The sequence below is a fragment of the Staurois parvus genome, unplaced genomic scaffold (genome assembly GCF_062004578.1).
Source record: "Staurois parvus isolate SC_StPar_1 unplaced genomic scaffold, SC_StPar_1.0 ptg000487l, whole genome shotgun sequence".
Lineage (NCBI taxonomy): Eukaryota > Metazoa > Chordata > Amphibia > Anura > Ranidae > Staurois > Staurois parvus.
In genome coordinates this window covers 1,637,494-1,646,300 of record NW_028318283.1, presented here as the reverse complement: position 1 = coordinate 1,646,300, position 8,807 = coordinate 1,637,494, and the positions used below count along the sequence as shown (strand labels likewise).

General features: G+C 41.8%; 1 pseudogene; it reads right to left on the bottom strand.

Moving 5' to 3' along the window:
- Nucleotides 1–1,916: 1,916 nt before the first annotated feature.
- On the bottom strand, nucleotides 1,917–3,842 carry LOC149452240 (E3 ubiquitin/ISG15 ligase TRIM25-like; annotated as a pseudogene).
- Between the last annotated feature and the right edge of the window lie 4,965 nt (nucleotides 3,843–8,807).

Below are 8,807 nucleotides of genomic sequence, written 5' to 3'. Positions count from 1 at the left end.
ATGGAGAATCTGCATAAAGAATCAACGATCGTTTTCTACATTGATAAGGGAAAGATTTTGTTACCGCGAGGCAAGTCGCTGCAATGCTGCTCAGGTTCAGGGGAAAGGTCATTGCAGCAACTGTTATGAACCGATTGCCTGCCTTTAGCTGGCCATACACATATAGATTTTCAAGTTTTGGGGGCCTTACACTATATAGAGTGATGAGTTATAGGGATTATTTGTATATACACATCCCTTCTATATTGTATTTTGATTTTGGTATATATATATACACACACACACACACAGTATAGCGCCTACCTATTCTATCTTTTTTTTTTTTACATATAGATTTTCGTTCAAGAATTTTCGCTTCAAGAATATTCGTTTGATTTTCTAATCGTTAGTGAGGTTAAATCGATGTTAATTTTCGAAAGCAGTGACGGGAAATTCGAAGGAGCGGGAAGGAAAATTTTTCTTGATAAAATGAATTTTCAGTCAGTGTATGTGACTATTCAGAAATTACATTCATTTTAAAGTCAAATGTTAAAAGCAAAAGACAATTTTCGAATGACATTCATCCATTCATTGAATGTTCAAAGAATTTTCACGTGACTTTTCTTATGAATATTCTCGTTCAAAAATCTACACGTGTATGGCCATCCTTTCCCAAGATCTACTAGTCTGTGGGCATCCATAAGGCCTGTTCATTACAGTATTAAATCTTAATCTAATCAAATCCGGTGGATCGTGTTTTTGGGCACCCTACCAAAGTATTGTCCACATCTTAAAGACTAAAAAAAGAAAAAAAATCAGCACAAGGGACATTACTTGCAATCATTGCGCTATGTCCCTTGTGTTGCTGGCTGCAGAATTAATAGAAATCTTTCTCCTCCAATCTCCCCCCCATCCATACCACTGAATCTTCTGGTGCGGCTGGGATTAAAAGAGCCACCCAGGGGCGGACTGACAACTCATGGGGCCCCCGGGCAATAGGGGATCATGGGGCCCCTGTGTCCTTGCCCACACTCAAAGCACACCCAAAAAAGCCTATAAAAAAGGTACCAGGGGCATTTCATGGGGCCCCCTACTGACCCCGGGCCCTCGGGCAGTGCCCAAGTGCTCAAATGGTCAGTCCACCCCTGGAGCCACCAGACGTGAAAGGCACCAATCAAGAGCGCCGATTATGCCCGCCTTTTGTGCCCACCTTTTCTATTAGTAGAAACTGTATGATAGCTTTTATGTATGGAGGATGTATGGAGGGTGGGCAGATGAATGGTCTGCCTCCTCCATTCATAGGTCATGTCTCATTCATAGAACTTATATTTTGGCTTCAAATATAAAAAAAATCTGAAGAATATATTTAAAAAAAATATATGTTTTTAAAATTATTCTTCAGATTTTTTTTAACATATAAAAAATTTATTTTAACATACAGTATATTTTTACAGATATTTGTAAATGCATTCCAAAAATGTATATTTGTATTTTTAAAGACATACAGTATGTTTCAAAATGTTTTTTTTTAAAATATTTTTCATATATTTTGTAATAAAAACATATAGTATATTTAAAAATATATTTCAATAAATACATATAATTATTATTATACAGGATTTATATGGCGCCAACAGTTTGCTCAGCGCTTTACAATATAACAGGAGACAATACAGCAACAATACAGTTCAATACAAGAGGGATAGGAGGGCCCTGATCCTTGGAGCTGACTATATATATATATATATACACACAGGGGCAGACTGACAACTCAAATGGTCAGTCCGCCCGTGTGTGTATATATATAGATTGTAAGCTCCAAGGATCAGTGCCCTCCTTTCCCTCTTGTATTGAACTGTATTGTTGCTGTATTGTCTCCCGTTATATTGTAAAGCGCTGAGCAAACTGTTGGCGCTCTATAAATCCTGTATAATAATTATATATATATTTATTGAAATATATTTTTAAATATATTGAATATGGCCAAAATTGTAGTATTTCAAATACATGTCAATATATTTGGGATGAATATTTTTTAAATATATTTCAAATATATTTTTCTTCCATGTAGGAGGAGCCTGCAACATAAGGGACTTGTTGCATTGTTTTCAAGTAAGTCCCTTGTGCTGTTTTTTTTTTTTTTCTAAACTTAGGTTTTTAATAAGGTAGGGTAAAAAAAAAAAAGTAAAAACATGAAAAAACCCTAATTTGTCTGTTTTCTTAGCTCAGGACTCGCACCCACCCTGTCCAGACACAGAACGCAGCATGCAGGGGCTCAGTGAAGGTGGTGGTGAAGGTGTGGATGTGCTGAATTGGGTCACACAACTCAAAAAAGGAGATCTGCCCGGCCTCATAATCCAGGTGTATTCTTAATTTACGCCAGGAGATTCTGTGAGGTAAGTGGGTAACTTTACCATTATACATCGCTGTTAGCTTGTTGTCACACCAGCGCAAACACCAGGATGTGACGTTGTTCCCAAATAGTGATTGCCCACCCTTTCTGGTTGTACTGGGGTAGCACAGTCCAAGTCTCCACCGTGCGGTGTCACTGGTTTCCACTTCCCAGTAGTGCTGCCCTGACGAAAATCTCCTGGTGCTGAGAACTTGGTAATATTCAAATCTCGCTGCTGTCTCTGCGCGGCCCTGGTTCTCCTCTGACCAGGACGCGGTTTTCAAGTCACCAGAGATAACGACTCGGTTTCCAGCTGTATTTATATCCAGTACGATGCCTGAATCCCTCAGGGCACGGATCTTTTCTTTTACACCAGATATAATGTCAGATAAACCCAAAGTTAATGTCTCCAAGATCTGACTCTCACCCAGATCTCCATCATGGACCTTCTTCTCTTCTCCTGCCTCTATATCCTTTGTTGTGTCATAGATGTCTTCTACGTCGGGTTCCTGTAAGACGGCCATTGGGTCAGGTTTGGTACACAACTTTTCAATGTGATTCATCTTCCTAGACAACGCCTCCTTCTGTATTTCCAGCTGTCGAATGAGATCATAGAATGACCTGGAGATCTGCTCTTCCTTGCGGGAAATTGCAGTCAGAACCTTCTTCTCAAGATCTTCCAGATGTCTCCTGATTTCTTGAAATAGGTCAGTGGCTCTCTCTGTTACCGCAGATGCTTTTTCTTGTACCCCTTTCCTGCATTCCTGCAGCTTCTGGACTTTTTCCTCAATCTCTTCTCTCCTTGTGCTCAGTTTCTCTAGGAATTTTTGAAGTTTATATTTTTCTAAGCCCTTATCCGGTGATGCCACCTGATGTCCTCTTTGCTCTCCAACAAGCGTGCAGGACTCAGATACAAGAAGAGTCCTCAGTACAGGAACACTCCAGGATCTTCTCATGGTTGGAGCGTTTTCTATCTCTCGTAGACCCGATTGGTGGAATTAACACATGTTGTACTGATTTGTTGTGTTTCCTCAGGTGATTATCACACATTGAGGTCTCGCACTGCAGGCAGGACTTAACAGCAGGGACCGGAGAGTCGCAGTAAGTACAGTAGATCCCAGTCTCCTCCGGATCAGGCTCAATAGACAGGAAATGCTGGGCTATGTTGTTCAGGGTTTTGTTTTTTCTCATATTAGAGAAATCTTGAAACTCTTCTCTGCATTCAGGACAGCTATAAACTCCTGTTGTTTCTTGTGTCCTCAGAAAGTCCTCGATACAGATGCGGCAGAAGTTGTGTCCACATTTCAGTGTTATAGGATCCGTATAAATTTCCAGGCAAATAGAGCAGTTTAGCTCTTCTCGTAAGTCATTGGAAGCCATTGCTTGGAGCTGGAATGAGAACCGAATGCTGACAATCCACGCAGTATGTGTGTTTAACACGCTACACAAGAAGGGTGCAAAGAGCAACTCACTTCCTCCTTGTCATCCTGATCATTAACCCCCGCCTAGTGATGACAGCAATGTATAGCGTGTGCTCCCTGCTGGCACAGCCCACATTCTGTTCACTTTTCAGGCTTCAACAATCATTTCAAACGAGAAATCAAAATTATACAGCAATCCGTGAAGACGGACCACAACGCACGTTTTTAATACAATGGAACTGCATCACAATATAAATGTGTTTAACCCCTTTAGGACCGAGATCAAAACAAAGCTTAACGCCCCAACCTAATTTTGCAACTTTGACGCGTTATGCCAGCCATAGACGGTTCGAATCTCAGTCGATTCCTGATTCAAACCATGTATGGGCAGGCTGCATGTACCAGGGTGATCGATCCATCAATCAACTTGGGTACAAACAGCCTGATGGATTTTACAAGCAATTGTTGCTAGCGGCTGTTATACCTGCTAGCAATAATGCAATAATCACTGTGTTCACCCTGTGGATGTGTCCTCCATCTGCTCTGCTCTGCTCAGCAGGGGATCTGTGAGTGGATCCCTTGCTGATGGGATCGGAATCCACCCCATCTGAAAGGGGTCTTAGTGTATTTAGGTAGACTATACCTTTTTTTTTCAGGACAGATTAGGCTCTCATTTGGTGATAAATGTTAGTGGATTTCTCATGATTTTGTTTTAAAGGATTGTAAAGGATAATTTTTTAAATTTTTTTAACTACTTCCCTCCTGGCCTATAGGCAAATGACGTATGGATGAACCTCTCATCCCTCCGGGAGGACGTCATATGACGTCCTTCCCAGCTCGTGCTTTGCGTGTGCCCGTAGGGCCACACTGTGGCAAGATCTGTCACCCGCTGTGCACCTCGGACACGGTCGATGACAGATCTGTGTACCAGCCCCGTTGCCAGTACCATGTGACCTGCTGTGACCAATCACAGCAGATCACATGACAGTTGTATACAATGGGTGGCTTCCTTTCATGCCATCCATTGTATACAAGTGTGTCTAGCTGTGAATGGTCACAGGGATCACATGCACAGGCTGGGCCAATCACAGCCCATCTGTGTCATGTGATTAGCCATGGCCAATCACAGCTAATCACAACAAAAAAAGCTGAATAAATCGATTTCATTCAGCTAAATGCTTGCTTACAACAAATAAATTATTTGCTATAAGAAAACAAATTGTGTAAAAAAAAAAAAAAAAAACACTGATCACTTCCCCAAAGTAGTACAATGTTACTATGATAACATTATACTACTTTGGTCATAGTGTAATATGAAAAAAAAAATCTTAAAAAAAGAGAAAAAAAATGTGCTAAAAAATTTAAAAATAAAAAAAAATATTTTTTTTTTTCTGTACTGTCACCAGTGTCCCTGATCACCGCCACACCAGTTATATGATGATGCTGTACTACACTGGTGACAGTATGTAAAACAAAATAGTGAAAATAGTTTTTTTAATTTAGTAATTTTCCGAAAAATGATGACAAAAAAATTACAACTTCAAAAAACTCACCATGCCTCTTATGAAATACGTCGGACTGTCTACTTTGCAAAAAGTAAAGCCCATTTCTTTGATGCTGCATATATTTGTTACGCGGCCATAAAGGGTGTTAATGAATTAATTTTTTTAGTCAATCAAATCAAAGTGCATGTAAACGTATGTAGCGCTGCCCCCATAGGAACCGCTGGTTTGCCCCAGGTTCCTTTCCCAGTTTAGTGCAGGGGCATCCAGACACATTGCAACAATAACTCTTTCTGTCTCAATGCACAGTCTATGGCTAGGGTGTCAAACTGGTGGCCCTCCAGCTGCAAAACTACAAGTCCTTTGTCTTTGGGAGTCATGCTTGTAACTGTCAATCTTGCAATGCCTCACGGGACTTGTAGTTTGGTAACAGCTGGAAGGCTGCCAGTTTGACACCTGTGATCTAGGTGATTGTCTTTTTGATGCTTTATTGCAACTTGAATTTGGATAGGGTGCAGGCAGCTGTGGGATACTCCAAAAACTTTCTACAGTAATATGAGGACACTTTTCCATTTGGCAAAGCTTCTTAGTTCATTCCCTCCAGTATGCAGCTAAGGGAATGAGTAACTCTTGAGACACTTTAGGAACTGTCCCAAATTTGAGCAAGCGCTGACACTGATGCACAAAAGAGTAGTAGCAGCACCGTCACTAGGATCCTACATTCAGGTCTGTACTCACAATGTCCCTGGATACTTGGATACCTCCTTCTACTATCAGACAGACATTTGTGAACTCTCCAGACCAGATCCTCAGGGAAATCCCTTAGACAGTTCCAGCAAATAGGCCTCCTAGCTCTAGCATAGCTGGGACCTCGATAAGCTTCTCCAAGAACATCAGCTGCACTGTCCTGAAGGGCACCACCAAGGAAACTTCTCCTCCTGGACAAGAACCTGGCAGTTCCTGACCCCAAACTATTTATGCATTTCCCCAGCCACCTTCTGAGCATACTCCCCCAGGGATTGGATGAGATAGCATAAATATTCAGGTTGCCAAAAGGCACCTGAGGGACTCTCAGACCACGAGAAACAAAACTCTCTGGTATGATGAAACAAAGATTGAACTCTTTGGTCTGAATGCCTAGCATCATGTCGGGAGGAAACCAGGCACCGCTCACCACCTGGCCAATACCATCCCCACAGTGAAGCATGGTGGTGGCAGCATCATGCTGTGGGAATGTTTTTCAGCGGCAGGAACTGGGAGACTAGTCAGGATCGAAGGAAAGATGAATGCAGCAATGTACAGAGACATCCTTGCTGAAAACCAGAGCGCTCTGGACCTTAGACTGGGGCGACGGTTCATCTTTCAACAGGATAACAGCCCTAAGCACACGGCCCGCATAACAAAGGAGTGGCTACGGGCCAACTCTGTGAATGTCCTGGAGTGGCCCAGCCAGAGCCCAGACTTGAACCTGATTGAACATCTCTGGAGAGATCTGAAAATGGCTGTGCACCGACGCTCCCCATCCAACCTGATGGAGCTTGAGAGGTACTGCAAAGAAGAATGGGAGAAATTGCCCAAAAATAGGTGTGCCAAGCTTGTAGCATCATACTCCAAACGACGTGTGGCTGTAATTGGAGCTAAAGGGGCTTCAACAAAGTATTGAGCAAAGGCTGTAAATACTTATGTACATGTGGTTTTTTTTTTTTGTTTTTATTTTTAATAAATTGCAAAGATTTCAAAACTAACTTCTTCCATGTTGTTTTTATGGGGGTATTGTTTGTAGAATGTTAAGGGAAAAAAATGAATTGATTCCATTTTGGAATAAGGCTGTAACATAAAAACATGTGGCAAAAGTTAAGCGCTGTGAATATTCTCTGGATGCTCTGTATTTATATTTTTATACACGGCTCAAAATAATGAAAGGAAGACTTTGAAAACCCATCAGATCTCAATGGGGAAAAATCTCCTGCTGGATATCTATACTGACATGGACGGGGTGATGTGTTAGGAAGGTAAGGATGCCCCATTATTTGATGGAAATGAAAATGATCGACCTACAGAGGACTGAATTCAAAGACACCCCGAAAATCAAAGTGAAAAAAGTATACAGCAAGCTAGTCCATTTTGCTGAAATTTAATTGCAGCAACTCAGAATGGTCCTCAGTAGTTTGTATGGCCCCCATGTGCTTGTATGCATGCCTGACAACATCGGGGGAGGCTCCTAATGAGTCTGTTTTTGATTGGTCAGAGACATTCACACCAGTGGCCTGCTGGGGGTCATTTTGTAGGGCTCTGGCAGGGCTCATCCTGTTCCTCCTTGCACAAAGGAGCAGATACCGGTCCTGCTGATGGGTTAAGGACCTTCTACAGCCCTGTCCAGCTCTCCTAGGGTAACTGCCTGTCTCCTGGAATCTCCTCCATGCTCTTGAGACTATGCTGGGAGACAGCAAACCTTCTGGCAATGGCAGGTATTGATGTGCCATCCTGGAGGAGTTGGACTGCCTGTGCAACCTCTGTAGGGTCTAGGTATCACTTCATGCTACCAGTAGTAACACTGACCCTAGCCAAATGTAAAACTAGTGAAAAACAGTCAGAAAAGATGAATAGGGTAAAAAATGTCAGTGGCCTCCACCTGTAAAACCATTCCTGTTTTGGGGGTCGTCTCATTGTTGCCCATCTAGTGCACCTGTTGTTAATTTCATTAACACCAAAACAGCTGAAACTGATTAACAACCCCCTCTGCTACTTACCTGACAAGATCAATATTCCAGGAGTTTAATTGACTTGATGCTATACTTTTGAATAAAAAGTGTTCCCTTAATTTTTTTTTACACAAAGATCCCTCCCCTCTCAGCTTTGCCACCAATCACCGAGTCCCGACTGGGAATTGCTGTCCAGGACCTGGTGATTGACATCCTCAGGAGCCAATAGTAATGTGGGTAGGGCAGTACGCGCGCGCCCCCTACCCGGAAATGCAAAACCACGTATATTTACATGATTTTGCACAACATGGATGCAGTACGTCTGTTATGGGGCAGTCTTGAAGTGGTTAAAAATGGGCCCATCCTGATGTACTGACTGCTTATCTTATGTTTGAGCCAATAAAATGCCAGCTCAGTACAAGTAGCCCCCAAGTGCAGGGTATTTAGGAAGAGGCAAGGTTAGCTTTTTGAAGTTTACATTTTTTGTCACAATTTTTTGGAAAATGAAGAAATTAAATAAATTTTGTTTTAAGAAGTTACACACAGCATAATTAAACCCCAAAACACATTCTGCTATGCTTCCAGAGTATAGGGATACCACACATGTGAAACTTTTTTCACAGCCTAATGCAAAGAGGAGACCAAAATCCAAGGAGCACCTTTAGGCTTCAAAGGGGGCAGTAATTACGCATCTAATTTTCTGACTACCTATCACATTTCTTCAATCTCTAAACTGTCAGGATCGGAGAAACACCCAAAAAATGACCCCATTTTGAAAAGAAAACACTCCAAGGTATTTTCTAAAAAGGCA